Source organism: Corvus cornix, chromosome 1A, assembly GCF_000738735.6.
Source record: "Corvus cornix cornix isolate S_Up_H32 chromosome 1A, ASM73873v5, whole genome shotgun sequence".
Taxonomy (NCBI): domain Eukaryota; kingdom Metazoa; phylum Chordata; class Aves; order Passeriformes; family Corvidae; genus Corvus; species Corvus cornix.
In genome coordinates, this window is record NC_047057.1 from 65,362,563 (window position 1) to 65,378,971 (window position 16,409).

At 41.7% G+C, this 16,409-nt stretch overlaps 2 long non-coding RNA genes across 2 annotated transcripts in view; one reads left to right on the plus strand and one right to left on the minus strand.

Moving 5' to 3' along the window:
- The window catches only part of LOC109146136, a 54,378-nt gene that overhangs the window by 23,156 nt on the left and 14,813 nt on the right, over positions 1-16,409 (minus strand). The gene's annotated exons all lie outside the window — the stretch shown is intronic.
- LOC109146138 lies at positions 10,070-14,980 on the plus strand. The gene is made up of 2 exons (XR_002047966.3): positions 10,070-12,053; positions 13,227-14,980. It is a non-coding gene; the product is annotated as an uncharacterized LOC109146138 (long non-coding RNA).

The window sequence follows — 16,409 nt, forward strand, 5'->3', positions numbered from 1 at the left end:
AAGGCGGTGCTGGATCCCTCAAATTCTGCAGGCTTTGCATTCCGAGCAACTCTCCCTTCCCAGATCGGTGTTCTGTGCTGTGCGTTTGCTGTACATGGTTTGTTCAGACATCAGCTGTTTCTCACAGCAGAAATCTCATGGGCAACACCAGATTTATCTCCAACTTACAAGGGGAAGTGCTGAGGCACAGAAGGAGGAGGAAACTTGAAGAGGCTCTTACTCTTACATCCAAGGCTGAGTCAAAAATAATCTCCCAACTTCTCACTCACTTTTCCAGACAAGGGCACCACAATTCCCACATCCCACTTCATCAAGGCCTAATTTCTGGACAATAGCACACTTAGACACATATTTTACAAATTAAAGGATATTGTAAGAAAAGATAGAAGAATGACTAAATAAACTCTGTGATCAAAATAATCTGCAGTCCCAGAAGTGTTAACTCCAGTGATTTTGATGGCACAATACAAATTATTCTTTGTACCCATTATTCCTTCCAGTGGCTCCTACAGTAGTAGGTCATGGAACACGACAGACAGAAAAAAGCTGGCGGCTGTCTGAAGTGGTTTGGGTGAGACTTAAACTCTATGTAGGCCTTTAACTAGTCATCAGCAAGAAGATGATATTCACTCTGTGAAGAATGGCTTCATTTTTTTTAATTGCCATTAGAAGCAATACCCACCCGACAGCCACTGGCCGCCTGTGGAAACCTTTTTGTCCTGAATGCTCTACAGAAATGCTCATACAGAGCCAGAACAGAGGCTGCAAGTGCACTGGCAGAGTGATTTTTCAGCTTGATCTCTTGGTGTTAACTGAACTGTGAGACTTTTCTATTTGTTCTTCCACTACTTGCAACCTTAAAACTAATATACACAGTAAAGGCGTAGGCCTAGTTTTTCTCAGATTAATGTTCAGGAGAACTTGTTAGCACTTCCTGCTAATCCTTCAACTGCTCTTCAATTTACTCTTAGGTTAGATTGTGTCTCAGGAGGAACATACCGATGACAAGAAAGTTACAAAATTCAGGGACTGGATACAGGTGCACTCACCCCCCTTTTCCAGGTGAAATCCAACCCACCACCAGGCCTATGTGGACTCTTTGGTGTATTCAGCTCAGCAGGCATCAAAAGTTAAAAGGCTTTCAGCAATTATTTCAACAATAATGTAATTTTAGTGCTTCTGTGTCCAGGCAAGAACCTTATATGGGTGCAAACCAGCCATATCCAACTGACAGTGTAAAGAAATCTATTTTGGGAAGAGAATTATGCTCATACTTTAAGTTCCTTCCAACTTGATAAAACCAATTGCAAGATGTGGCCCACAGCGTCACCGACCAAAGGGACCTGCACCAGCAAGGACATACATGTATGGTACCTTCCAGAAACATGAAGGTGTCCTTAGAAAAACACAATTATTCTGTGTTCACTCCTGACTTCCACTCTGGCCTGCTCCTTACAACAGGTACAACCACCTTCCAGTTGGCTTTCCTGTCCCAAACCAGCCCTCTCCTTGAGACTCCAAGCCACCTTGTTTCCAGCTGGCTGCACCTGCAGCCATGTGCTATTCCTTAATAGATTTTAATTAAGTAATTAAATAGAAACCCTTAATCTTCTCTTAAACCAAACTGTTGAATTTTGATTCCTGAAAGCATTTTAGGGAAAATAAAATGCAAGCATCAGATAGGTATCATTTTTATACTGCTAAATATCAATCCCAAAACCATTTTGTGTTACAGACAAGTAATCACTACTCTAAGAAAGTGCTAGATAGCATCTTAAATGTATACGTGTGAATATTATACATGCAACTTCACTTTTATTTACTCCAAATAGGAGCGCACTCATACAAAAAATACTCAGATCTCATATGTGAGACATATATATAGCAGAGTAGGTTATACTTTTAAATGAAATAGAGACATTCAGAAGGTACCAATAAGACAGTAGAAATAATTGTTTTAGTATAATTTAAAATGTAAATGTCACGTAATATGTAATTTAAATGTAAAACTGCACCTTAAACCTTCAATCCATCAATGTAAATCTCTATTTAAGAAAAAAAATTTCCATGTGATCATGTTAATTCCTCCTTCTGTAATAATTATAGAATGAGAAACATATAACCTTCAATTAAAAGCTAGTAACTAGCTATCTTCATAACAGATCAAGTTGAAAAACTGTTTTAATAAAATGGTTACTAATAAAAATAAATTTTAAAATGTTATTTATTTATTCACATAATAACTAAGCAATCGAAAAAACCCTATATGTCACACTGCATCAAAACCAAAACTAAACCTCATGATGAACCCCTGCAGCAAAATTATGTATGTCCTTTGGGCCTGTAACAGAGTTTCCATCCATTCTGAGATAATGTGATCAATTCCTTCCATGTACCCTGCAATTCATAAATGCATGCTGGAGTAGGAAGAATACTGACGCTGTGTCCCTTAAAAACAGAAAGCAGGACTCTGACACTCCTTGGGTTAAACTGGATAAAGCAAGAAGGTGCAAAAGCTCACTCAAAAAGCTCAAAAGTCCGAAGGTTGTGCAGAATGTAGCGTTCTTTAAATGCACTTTAAGAGTCATTCGAGTTCAGGCTTCCTGAATCAGGTTTTTAAATTAGTGTTATTTGGGTTTGAGAGTACAATCCGAAACCCTCTGATATCTGTGGGAGACTTTCCACTGACTCAGGATTGGATATACTATTTTGTTTCCTATAGACAAATTAGACAATACATCTTACCTGCCAAGGGTAACAAAACTATCATGAGAACTCTCCTTCCTTTAAAAAAAAAAAAAAATCTGCAACCAGAGAGAAAAATAAATATATACATTAAAAAAGGAGAAAATAAAGAATGATTTATCAAAGAGGAAAATCTTTTGAAAATAATACTTGCTGTATATACAAATGTAGAAGTAAATATACCAGAGCTCTTTGTGTTTGGGTAGCAAAACAAATATAGCAATCAAAATCTCTTGGATGCAACAAAACAGCCTTCCTAGCCTTTTGCAGACTGCATTCCAATAAAAAGCAAGAGCAGCTCTGAAAAGATTGCCAATGCAATAAAAGTCCATGTCAAAGCTTCGTGTTCACCAACACAGAACTGCCTGAACTGAAACAACTGTCCATCTGAGACACTGTCAATATTTGTAGCTGCTTTATGGTTATTACATCCTGCAGATGAAAATGCAAATGAACTCTCCCACAGAACAACCCCTCCTCGATCACCTTTGCTGCTGCAATTCCACGAGTCCAGTTACTGTGAGCAATGCTTTAGAAATAGTAACATAAGTTGTGTCAAAAAACCAGTATTTAGTGATCACTTTTACAGGTCACTCGAACTGACTCCTCTCTCTGAGGAATTAACTCCAGTGCAAAGCAACCTTGGCCTAGCAGGGCTGTGAAAAACAAGAACTCTCTACTCTCATATATTTCTCTAAGCTACTCAGCTCCACGGCCTGTCCCCCCAGCATTAAAATAAATAGACTTGATGGTGCTGCTCCTTGTTTTCTAGCTCCTGAGATCAACTGTTTGCAGCGTACTTTCCTACTTTTGAAACTACATAAAACAAGAAAAAAAAGAGAGAAAAATAAAGAAAAAAAGACCAGCCTAAATAGCGCTATTTTTTCTAATTTGGCACTCCAAAAATATTTGCCTCTGTAGTTATAAAACCATGTCAACTCTTTTATTATTGAAATGTAGCTGCCTTCTCCTCTGGAAATGTCTGCTTACATTGACAAAAGAACTTCAGGAGCTGAATGAATACCACAGCAAACATATCTGTGTGAAGGTATCTGAATAAATGGGCAACATGCTAAGTATCCCTCAGATTTAAAGTGTGGCAAAATATCAGTTAGCAATTCAAATGCAATCAATCATGGGCTGTAGAAAATGATGACTTAATTAATATTTGATAAAGGTATATTGGTTATTATAATAATAAATTCATTTTTCCTTAGCTCCTCTTCCTTCCCCTTTGCAAAATATTCGATCGGAATGCAAAGCAATTTACTTTTCTATTTGTGCTTTAACAAGTTTGAAAAGAGCAAATCACTTTGAAACTCCACAGAGATTGGACAGGAGCTAAAATGTTTTCCTTGGCAGATAACAGGATACGACGGTTGAGGTTAATTTAAATTTACGTGTGTAAAAATAAATAGGCAGTACATTGCCATCTCAAATCTATAGACTCCTTCCAAAAAGGCTGCCCTAATTTAAATAAAGAATGCATAAAGTAATGCATCAGCTACATACCAAATATTGACCCAACATTCCCTCTTTTTTATTCATAGAACAACACTCATTTGGAGGACCAGTGAGATAAAGCTCTTTGGAGGGCCACCCCCTCCCCCCCCTTTTTTTTTTAAAGCAAAACAACAAAACATGATTCATGCTTAGACGTGTATTTTGGAGCATCATGCCTAGACAATTTTTATGAGAGTTTTGAAAAGTTTTGTGGAAGACCCTGAAAACCACTATAGCAGTCAGATCTTTATTTGAAACTGTTATGTATATAGTCTTAATCCAAATCCCATTTGAAGTCGGTGGAAAAACCCCCGTTGCCTTCAGAGGCCTTTGGATCAGATCCTTTGTTTCCAGAGGTACAGAACAGCAAATTTCAAACGTATGCAAGAACGAGGAGTATACAACTACTAAATAAATGGTAACATTAATCTGTGAAAAAAGACAGTTTTTATAAAGGGCAACTCAAAATGATGAGATCTCATATTTGATGGTATATTTTTTTTAAAAGAGAGGCTCCAAAGGGCCTGATCCTCGGCATTTTATTCCTACATATCCCTCTACAAATGAAGGTGTCTTGAACAGAATTATGTTCTATTTAAGTCAAATTTACATGAAACCCTTCTAGAACTGGAGATTTAAAATATCCTCTGCAAGTGCAGAGGAATACCTGTGGACAGATTTCTGCACCATTCCTAAGAGAATCACAGGCTGCTTTGCTCTCTAGTGAGAAGTTACAGGCCAGACGAGTGATTCCACAAATTTGCACACAGACTACATTAGTGAATATCTGGTGGAGAGGGATTGCTCCAAAGCCCATCAAACTCAGCTCAATAGAATTCAATGTACTGTGGCCCAGGTATGGAGTCAGATGCATAAACAAGTACAGATCTGCACAGCCCAGTACAGTTTACAGCAGACAAACTGAGGACTTGCAAAAGTGTGTGTGCACTTCCAAACATCTACCCGTCCCTTTTCTATCTACTGGGATCACTCTGTTGGGGAATGTCTATTGTGCTGGCTACAGGGATTCCAACTTTTTGTCTTCTGGCTGCAAACGTGAGTCTAGCTAGCTGCACGCATACTGAATAAATGAACACTTATCTCTGCGACAATCAAACGCGCTGGGCGAGCACACGCTGCACGAACACGCATGCGGCTATGAAGAAACACACTCCACGCTGTGTCTTATTTGAGAAACAAAAGACATGCAATCATATTTTTAAATTATATTTCCCCCCCTCTCGGACAGGTACAGGCGCCATAAATCAGCATTAGAACTGTGGCAGCGTGGCTTTGTTGTGCATCTCAGACCTGCACAAGCACCACCACTGCGGGGGGAGGAGGGAGGGCTGATTACCGGCACCTGCTTCAAGCTGCGAGGGACTGATGCAGTTAGCAGGAAAAATGCCTAATTAGAGCACACTTCCATTTTCCTGAGGGAAGGTGTCACGATCACAGGCCTGCCCCTGCCCTGAGCACCCATGTGCACGGCAGACTCTGAGAACCAAGGCCCTGCCAAGGTTTATGGAACATGTGGCACACGGACGGAGGCCGAGTCCAGCACAGAACCAGTTCTGCTCGCAGGGGAGCTGATGAAGCACTGAGTGGATGTGAATTACATTCCACCCCCCCACCCCCCCACAAAATAGAAAAAAAAATCCTGGGTTTTTTTTCCCCAAGAAAACTGGATGAAACAAGGGATTCCTTCCACTCCTTTTATTTCTCCTTAGCTGCTACAAAAGATTTATGAATACTTGGCACGTACTATGAGAAGACGGTGATGTACCCACAGAGCCACACAAAACACAATCCAACCTCACAGTCCTACTCATCTTATATATTCAACAAAGACGAGAACCCCAGACTGCACCCACATCTCAAAGAGCTAACTCCCGCTCCATTCTCTTTCCCTTTCTCCTCTCCACCTCCTCCTCCTTTTTCCCTCTCCTTTACCCACAATAAAATCTTTCTTACCCCAATCCAAACCTGGCAGCGTTCATCCGTACAAAATTCCAGTTCATTTAAAAAAGTTTAGTCAGATGGCCCACTTGCTATCTCTGGCAGTAAGGGTCCCATGGTAGCCCACCTGCCTGCAGACCATGCTGCTGTGCCATGCACGGAGCACGGCTCTGCCCAGCACTCCGCACCCCTCCCAGGCCTAGAACACATGGACCTTGCCCTTGTGCTCCCCACGTTCTCCACACTAATAGGTAAAAGCCAGATTTTCAGCCAAGACAGGTGGGAGGTTAAGAAGAGAGAGTTCATTTATCAGCAACTCCTTAAATTTCCTTTTGGAGGACGAAATTCCATTTGGAGGATTGAGATGAGGGAGAAACACTCATTTTGCCCCCAACTCAGTCTATCTTAGATTATTCTCACTGTGTTTCACTCAATTATTACCTGAAAATATGCAAAACTTCATAATTATTATCTGAAAATATGCCAAACTTCATCCTAGCCAGCTATTTAAAAAATCTTTTAATTAAGCAAAGTATTGTCTATGCTTTTCATTCTTCATTCCATGCACCAAACACTTTGTACGAGAATCTTGGCACTCCAACACAAAACACTTTCAAAATGTAAATGCTCCAGCTCACATGCATAATTTCTGAAGACATTCATCTGAGGGGCTGAATACTTCTAGCAGCAGTTATATTTCAAGTTACAGACTAAAAATAATTTTAAATTTAAACCCTGGAAATTGCCAATCTAACGAATAGATTTTAATCCCTCTTCAATTAACATGCACGTGGTCTTTATACACTGCTATGTTAATTTTCAGCATACTTACAGAAACCCTCACTGTGAAATAAACCAGGCAATTCTGCTTCTTTTACTTTCAGAGGTCATTTCTAGCAAGCCACCACAAAATAATGAACTAATATGCAAGAAACAATTTTATATTCCTTTAAGCTTATCAATAAAACAGCCCCCAAGTATCACAACCTAAGGATAAAAAAATACCTTCTTTAGATAAATAGCATCATTAGGAGCAATATCCCCAAGTACTCTGAAATTTCTCAGTGAGGAGTGTTCAGCAGTTTGTGATTTTATAACGACTACAAGTTAAACCCCTCAACTAATATTTTATTTGCATTTTACTGTGTAGCTGCTACAGGCCTCTAAAAACTACTTTGAAGAAATTAATTTTAGCTATCACTAAGCAATATGCTCCTAAATTCCTTTCTTAATCTATGCAGTTCACTAAAACATTCTCTAGTTACTTTGAGCATGATCAGCCAATAAATACTGCTTTACTACTTACAGTTATGAGTTGTATTTTAGTTTATGTTGCCATAAAACACTTCTAATGCAATGCCAATATAGAGATGGTTTTGATACAGTGCTGTCAATGACCTGAATTTAAAACTATTTTTGTATAAGTCACTAGGTATTTTCAAATTATTTTGGTTTTTTTTTGGGGGGGAGGCTTTTTTTTGGTTGGTTGGTTTGGTTGTTTGGTTTTTGGGGGTTTTTTTGGTTTTTTTTTGTTTGTTTGTGTTTTTTGTTGGAGTTGGTTTTTTTGCAGAGAAAACCCCCAAACTTAATTGTATTTGGTCTGTTACTTACTTTAAATCCTAGACATAAATAAAATTAACAGGAAAAGATTAAAATATTTTACACGAGCCTCCTATTTTTTCTAATGTGCAGAAAAAGCATTTTGGTTTAGAAATATATATGAAAGAACTAATTTCCTCATAAAGTTTCTTAAAAATATATTTATTTCCAGATACTTTAATTTCTTTATATAGACTAGTCTATATAAAGAGTTGAAAATACCTATTATCATAAGTCTGGCAATTTCACAGCAGTAATAAATCTTAAGTGTTTAACCGTCTGTCAAATTGCGCCTAATTCAGTACGTCTCTATCCACATGCTACTTTGGTCTATAAATGGCATTACTCTAATATTTAAGTATTCTACTTAAAATAAATTCCTTCATTAACAGCCGAAGAGAGAGAGAGTGGGAGTGTGCATGAGCATGTGCCAGGGCGCACACATAAAAGATAAAAAGAAAATACACTTTTGGCACTTATGGACCTTTAAAGGCCTTGAAAAATAGTATTTTTAAAATATATTATAAAAATGGTAATTAGAAACTAATCCTGAACAATTCCAGGTATTAAAAAATTAATACATGAATGCTGAAAATATTTATGTTCAAATTCACGTCGCTAAAAAAATCAGGAAACGTAACCGAGATGAGATACAATGACTGAAGAGCATCAGATAGTTACCTGCAAAGCCAGGAGTTGAGCAATGCCACCCGGTCCCTTCTCTCGTATGTGTCCCTACAAAAAAACCCCATGCACTGGCTGATGGCTATGTTACAGCTGCTCTGCACAGGGATGCTCAATAATGCTTCACACAGACTGAAATATTAAATAAATGTAAAAAACTTGCACCGCCCAACTTTGTTTCTTCTCTTAAGCTCCCTTCTATTTTTATTTTTTAGAAGGGAAGGGGGAAGCGCCATTCAGGAAAGCAGCTATATTGTGCTCAATGAAGGCAGGACTGGCACAAGTCCTAGAACATTTGCATTCAGAAATAAAAGCTGTGATCGACCTTTGTCTGCTAAGAAAATGAAGCTTGCTGGTTTTAAACAGGCTAGCGAAGGGAGGGGCAGACTCGATAGAGAGGGAGAAGAGAACCTAAAAAACAGCAACAATAGCAAATATTAGTCTATCACATCCTTAATAGGCAGCAAAGCGATCCTCCCGAATGAGCCTGGACATCGCCGGGTTGATAACGCACTCCTGGTTAATCATAAATTATCAGGCAGACGCGAGCCAATGTGCCGATCCCCACGTAGTTCCCGAAACTTGATTTTCCCACTTGGCATCCCCTGCGCTCCGGCGGGAGCAGCTTACCCTGGCAGGGCGGGACGGCGGCCCGGGAGCCGCCGATGGATGCAGCGCTGGGTGTTCCCCTCGCAGCTCCGCAGTCCCCGGGAAGGCGGGCGGGAGGCTCCGGGCGAGGCGGCGCATCTGCGCGGCCGGGCAGGCCCGGGAGGCGGCCTCGCCCCGCGCCCCGCACCGGCCCCGCCGGCAACAATGGGCGGCTGCGAGGGGTGGCAGGGACGGCGGCGAAGGGAAGGGAGCAGAGCAGGCAGAAGGGAAGGGAGAAGCGAGGGGAGGGAGCGAGGGAGGGAGCGAGGGGGGTAGAGACGGAGGGAAAGAGGAGGGGAGGGGAAAAAAGAGAAGCGTGTTAAGCTTGTCTGGTAGTTAACAAGTCTTGAATGAAGAATGTTAGCAAACAGACAAACAGCATGTCTGATGCATGCTAATAGTCCTGGCTTCACGACTGACAATATGAATAATTCAGTAGAAAGGAGGGAAAAGAAGCGGGGGGGGCGAAAAAAAAAAAAGGCATCCTCCCTTCACACTCCCAAACGTCTGCAGAGGAGACGGGAATAAAAAGTGTGCCGCAACTTTCTCCTTCCCACCCATCGCACAGAAAATACTCAGCAAAAAGGCCAGTCGGGCACCAGCCCTTTCGCCCGCCCTGCCTCTCGGAGATTTTCGATTCCTATTTTTGTTGCCTATTAATTTCCCCCCCCCCCCAACCCCCTCCCTCTTTACCGCCTATTTTACTTCTTTTGTCTGGGAGCTGGCACCTGTCCCAGAGACGGCATTTTACTGCACATCCCCTTTTCCCTCCTCAGCAGAGAAAAGGGGGGGGGGGGGGGAAGGAGGGGGAGGAGGTCTGCAAGGACGAAACAGCCTGTGCACCCCCTGCCCCCCCAGACACCCCACCACCCCCCCCCCATATTTCCTTTTCAGCCATGGTCCAATTACAAGGGGTTTGGAGGGATATCACACGCCCTATTTCACATGGCGCAGATACCTACAGCCATTAAAAATATATTTCTATGAAAGAGAAAGAGAAAGGCAGAGAAAGCGAGAGGCTCGTTCCTGAGCAGCACTGTGGACGGGGACTCCGGGGAGGAAAATCGCCAGCAAAAGCCCTCATCCTCAGAGCACACAAACCTGCAAAGCCCGAGTCATTGCTCAGGAAAAACAATCCATTTCCTTAACGGAGGGAAAAGGGAGTGAGGGAAAGGGATGAGCGGAGGGGCGAGCCCTCGGTGCTTTGCCCTCTGCATTGGGATGTACAGCACAGGAGAGGCGAGAACCAACCCCGCTCGGGAACGCTGGGAGAGGAGAGGAGGGCTCAGGCAAGCAGAGGAAAAAGAAGATCCTATTTGCAGCATTTTTAAAAGTTCTGCTCTGGCAAAGGCCGTCTGAAGGGGAGGCCCTTGCAGCAGGAATGCGAGCAGCAGCAGCCTTTCCAGAGTCCAGCCTCCTCCTTGTGAGCGACTGGAGTAGTCTGGTGGAGGAGGAGGAGGAGGAGAAGGAGGAGGAGGAGGAGGACGACGACGTGAGCCAGCGAAACGCAGCGGGCTGGAGCTGATGATGAAAGCGGCACGGCCCTGCGCGGACAGGCTCCTTTCCATCCCCCGCAGCCACGGGAACACGGACACGCACTGAGCCCGGCCCCGCTGCGACCCCCGCCGGGTACTCCCGCGGGCCGGGGGCTGCGATGGGGACGGCGCCGCCGGGAGGGGACCCGGCAGAGAGGCAGCGATGGGAGGAAAGGCGCTGCGCTGGAATGTAAATGCACCCACGCTATGGCAATATGCTTGACAGGGCAGTGCGGCTAATGAAGCTTTTAATTGGGGGAGGTGGGGGTGTGTGTGGGGGGGTGGTTTCTACGGAAATATCTCCCGGGATTAAAACGGAGAGAAGAGGCTCCTCTCTGCATTCACACACCTACACCGCTCTGCGTAACACAGCAGTCCTCAAGGACCACGAACTACAGCACACACACACAAAACCAACCTCAACCTACCGAGCTGAAAATGGCTATTTGAAAAAGTAAATACTGTATGTGACAGAAAAACTTTGTGATTTTGTTTTCTCATGCCCTTACTTCCAAACCAGCTGCACAGCCAAGCTCAGGCTGCTTGGCCCTTATAACTCTCTTGGCACCGAGTCAAAAGCTGATAAGCATTTGGGCGAGACAGCTCAACTGCTGTGCTGGAAGAAAAACAGCTGCCATGATTGCTGTTTGATTGAGAGCGCTCGCACACACTCACAAAAAACATACCAGGCTGCAAGGATGGGCCACAAATGCCTGAGGATTCAGCTTCGGAAGATCAACATACACTTCCTTAAAAAAAAAGAAAAATTATATAGTTTCGCCTCCATACACCCTCCCCTTCTTTAAAGAAAACGTGCTGCGTCGACTTGCTTTTCTTCTTCCCATCCCCCCTCCATAACCTCAAGCAAACTCAAGGAATTGTGCCAAAAGTCCCGTTGCTAGTTACCAAGTGCATTTTTTTAAACGTCCCTTTGATACTTTCCCTTCTGCTTGCCATGGAATATGCAAGTAAGATAATCTTTCCATTACTTACAAGAAGTAATTAAAAAAGAACTTCTAGCTCAGCGCTCCTTTCCCTCTTTCTCTCTAAAGGGGCAAGAGGAGGGAAGCAAGGGGGAGAAGGATGTTTTTTCTCTTTGCCGAGTCCAACATTTGGCTTTTTCCATTTGTGGCAGATCACTGTAACGCTATTGTAAAACAACTTCCTGCCCCTTTTGGCTCGCGTTCCAGAAGCTGCTAGGCTAAGTTCATAGCACAAACTTTTTTCCCCCTTGCCGAAGAAGAGAGACAAAAAAAATTCCTGCAAATTATTTTCCCCCTTTCTGGCTAATGGACTCACAAAGTGAATTTATTGCAGCTCTTTAAGAATGTTACACAAGAGACGTCGGTATCCCAGCTGGATAATTCATAAGCTGAAAAGGTGGGGTCATTATAAATATATGTCTGTGTGTGTCTGTGTGTGTCTGCATTTTAATTCTGTCATTCTGAATTGTAAGTCTCAGTACCATCAGGTGGATAATGAGCTAAGCTGCTTCATCTGCCGTACTAATTTGTATATCTATCATAGCACAGATCATTGGCTCAGTGCATACAGCCTCCTACTTTCCAATTGCTTTTGTGCTCTAAGGTGACCTGCATCTCTCTTGTCTCCCTCCTCTCCTCTAAATGCTCAGCCTCATGAAAATACCCACTGGAAGGTCCTAAACCCTTCCTGCTAGAAACGGAAGACATTGTAGTCTCTCTGCTATAAGCCAAAAAGGAAAACTAAGGCCTCCACAAGTTGCTCTCTCACGGTCTCTCCCTCCCTCCCTCCCTCCCTCCCTCTCCCTCTGTTTCTCTCATAGCAACAGCATTTCTTGGTGCGCCTGCTTTGGCATACATCAGCATTTCCACCGTCCAAGTGTCCTTTTGCGTCACATCTCGCCATTTCACTCAGCCAATGAAATCTCCTTCTTGCAATAAAAATATATAGACTTTTTCTGTTATTGGTATATTCAAAATTTTTTTTCATGTGCTTTCCTAACAAAAAACGTTGTCAAGCATTTGATTTGCCCTGCACTAGGGGGGGAGAGGATGGAGAGGGGGAGGAGACTGTACAGGATTCAACCTTGAAGAGTCTTCTTTGTGGAAAATATGTTACCGTAAGAAAAAAGGGATTACATAGTTACTTAAAGAAAGTCATAGTTGTCCCTCTCACTTATTATTGATTTTGCTTATGCTATCACTGCTTTCCTGATGTACTTTTAAAGCAGCTAGACAGCTTTGACTGATTTGAAAAGTCAATACCATGTGTGTCTAAGTTTGTAAAATATTCTTCAGGAAAAAGAATATATTCATTGATATTTTATTCCACTAAATATTGATCATGAGGTGATAGAAAAAACTGCAATGTAAAAAGAAAACCCTTAGATACTTGTTTCTATCCCATCCAAAGTGGCTGCTCTCCAATGCACTATCCCGCAAAATGGAGTGGAGGGTTTCAGTCAGAGGTTCTTTCACAGATGCATTTCCCTCTTCCATAACCTCACAAGTGCAGCATTTCAGTGACCAGCTGCGGCAAAGATGGTGACAAAGGCTCTGTTCTATGCCCCAGGTATCCTGGCTTGTGAGGCAGCCGTGGAGCTGCACACCCTGTGCCTGGCACGGCCAGCCTGCCCGGGCTGGAACAGCAGCATGGACATGGAGCCCAGCTCCGGCCTCAGGCCTGACACCGAGCGAGTTCTGCTCTCAAAATGCACCATATCAGCCAAGTCGAGAAGGCACAGGGTGGCACATGTGGCTTTCTTGGAGCTGCGTGGCCCAGCCATAGCTCCAATGACTCCTGCAGTGGCAAATTTAGGGAACCTCTGTTACCCATTTTGATCCAGCCTCAGATCTCCAGAAAATGCTCAACCACCAGCATTCTGAGGAGAATACACATTTCTTCTGTAAGCAAAATTTATGTTTTATGGTTTTGCCTTACCAACTTTTTTTTTTTTTTTAATGGTGTGAAACCACAAAATGTTTCTAATATTTATTTTTAGGGAATTATAGTAAAAGCATACTAGAGATTATCAGGACACAGTTGACAAGATATTTAAACAGTAACTTTCCCACAAATATTTATTTCGGTAAAATGACACCTAGTAATTCTGACCTCTTCTAATAACTGGTCTCTATTGCATATAGACTGTGGATGCAGACGATGTGCATAAATTCTGGGTGGTTAAAAAGTAAAAGCAAGCAAAATTTCTGGATAACAGACTTAGCAGCAGACAGCCATCATATCCAGCTAAAACTCTTATCATTTTTGTTTTAAAATAATGGCATGACATTCCTGATAGTATTTATTTTAAGAGAACATGCACAGATGAAAATGTTAACCCTGCACAGAAAAAAAGAGATTACATGTGATAGTGCACTCAACGACTTTTAATGCCAATGAAATATAAAAGACAGACCTATTTTTTAGGGGAGGATCGGACTTAAGTAGACTAATTGCTTAGTTCAGAGTGTTCTACTTGTATTTAATCAGCTTTCTGACTGACTTTCCCCTTTGTTTCTCAGACATGATTTTTAGCTCCTCATTTATTTTTATACTTTCTATATAAAATACAGATCTTCCTGTTCTTTATTCTCCATACCTGCCCCTTCCTTTCCCATTTTTTCTTAATGTGAAAACAGCTGAAGTTCATCCCTTCTTTTGCCTGCTCCTAATGGGGATAATTCTGGTGCATTTGGAGGGTTAAAAGTGCCTCTCCTTTACACAGTTATGACTTGTATTCATCACTCAAAGCTACCCTTAGTCAAGGAGATACATAGATGCATTCTGTCTGTCACCACAGTTGTGAAGTAAGATTGAAAGTTGTCTAACTTTAGGTTACCGCAGTACTAAAAAATTACAGATTCAGGAAAGAGGAAAACAATTACCTCAAGTCCAACTTGTAAGCTTCGCTTAACAGAAATGAAATTCCAAAGAGAGAGGTGGAAGAATTATTTTAAGATTCATCATGCCTGAATAAATTCAAATTATGCAAATAGTGTTAAGCAAGTATTTTCACACCACAGTTTATACAATTACAGAATTTTATAACTCCTTTCTTTTCCTTTATCACAAGTTCTGTCTATTGGAAACTCACTATAAATACTCCTACTGAACACTAATTCATTTGCTTGTATTTTAACTCAGAGCAGCATCTCTCGTTCTTTCCTCTCAGTTTGGTATGATAGAGACATCCACACTGAGGTCACCTCTAAACAGATCATGATTTTTTGCTCTCCAGATAATACAGCTCATTTGCAATACAGGGTGGTTTGTAATCTAACAGCCTTCAGAAATATTTAATAAAAGATGATCAGGTGCATGGATAGGGTTTGTTTGTTTTTTAATAATCCAATTAAACATATTTGGTGGGTTTTTTTTCTTTTTTTAGGATTAAGTTATCCAGAAAAGTGTAAATTCCCTCTTTTTTATTTTATTGTATCATTAAAATAATTCCAATGCAGGTTATAAAAAAACATCACCAAGAATAACTTTACTTAACATTTAGACAGTTTTTCTTCTTAAAGGCACTCTCTAGGAATTAAAAATAAAAATAATTAAAATCTATCTAGAAAAGCAAAGCAGTCTAGTGCACCATTCCCTGAAAGGACCAGTCTGGGGATTACAGGGGTGCACACTTCAGAGAAAGGACAGCAATTACACATTGTGCCATTGTGCAGGTCACTTAGGAAAGTTCTATTTACTGCTGGATAACTTGCATTCTTTCCAATGGATCGGTGGCCTATTAAATTACGGGGGAAAAACACTGAAATACCAAACAGACAATTCTGAAATGATCTAAACTGTAAAAGCAAGCTGAATGAGGATGTATTTCTACACCCTTCCCTTCAAAACATAACGAAGCATTTTGCAAAAACACTTCCTCCAGTACACTGTACTTTAACAATAGTGTTGTACAGAAAACTTGGCATTAAACTGGTATCAGCATAAGTGAAACTGTGGCACTAGGACAAGTTTATTTTTTAATTTAATTTTTTTTTCTTCAAGAAAGGAGGCATTAAAGGGGGTGGTTGCATTAGCAGGTTTTTAAGGGTGCTACCGACCCAATTTTGTTTATCTTCCAACTTTTTTCCCCCGTTTTTTACTGTATTCCTGCCTCGGGACGGCCGGCCCCACTCCCTCCTTCCCGCTCCCCCGGCGCAGGTGAGCGGCGGCCCCTTGGCAGCCCTTTGGCAGCCCTGCATGCAGAGCCTGCTCCCAGCCGGCATTCCCGGCAGCCTGGCTGTCCCGCTCGGAATGCTGTGGCCGGGCACTCCTGCTCTGCCTCGGAGCACCGCGTTCAAACAAGCGGGGGGGGGGCTTCAAACCCAGCCCTCCCTCTAGCTAATGGGCACCTCTGCTTAGAATCGGGTGCCTCGCAGAAAAAGGTGCTGGAGATTTAAAAAAAAAAGTAAAAAAAAAAAAAATCTAGAAAAAAAGGAGAGAAGAAAAAGAAAGGAAAAATAACACATAGGAAAAAAAAAAGAAAATGTTGGTTTTTAGAGAAGGATAAGCTGCAAAAAGTAAGCAAATATACATGATGAAATCTGTATTGAAAACTTACAATTTCTCAGGTCTAAAAAGGGCTTAAAATTCCTTTATATCATAAATTACTTAAAGGTTTTAAAACTAGTCAAGAGCTATCCAGTGACCAAATTTTCTGATATCAAGTATCTATTTTTTAATTACACCAGAGTGCAACAATCCTCAACAAAGTGAATTGCAATGCACACAAAAGTTACATACAGCACAAAT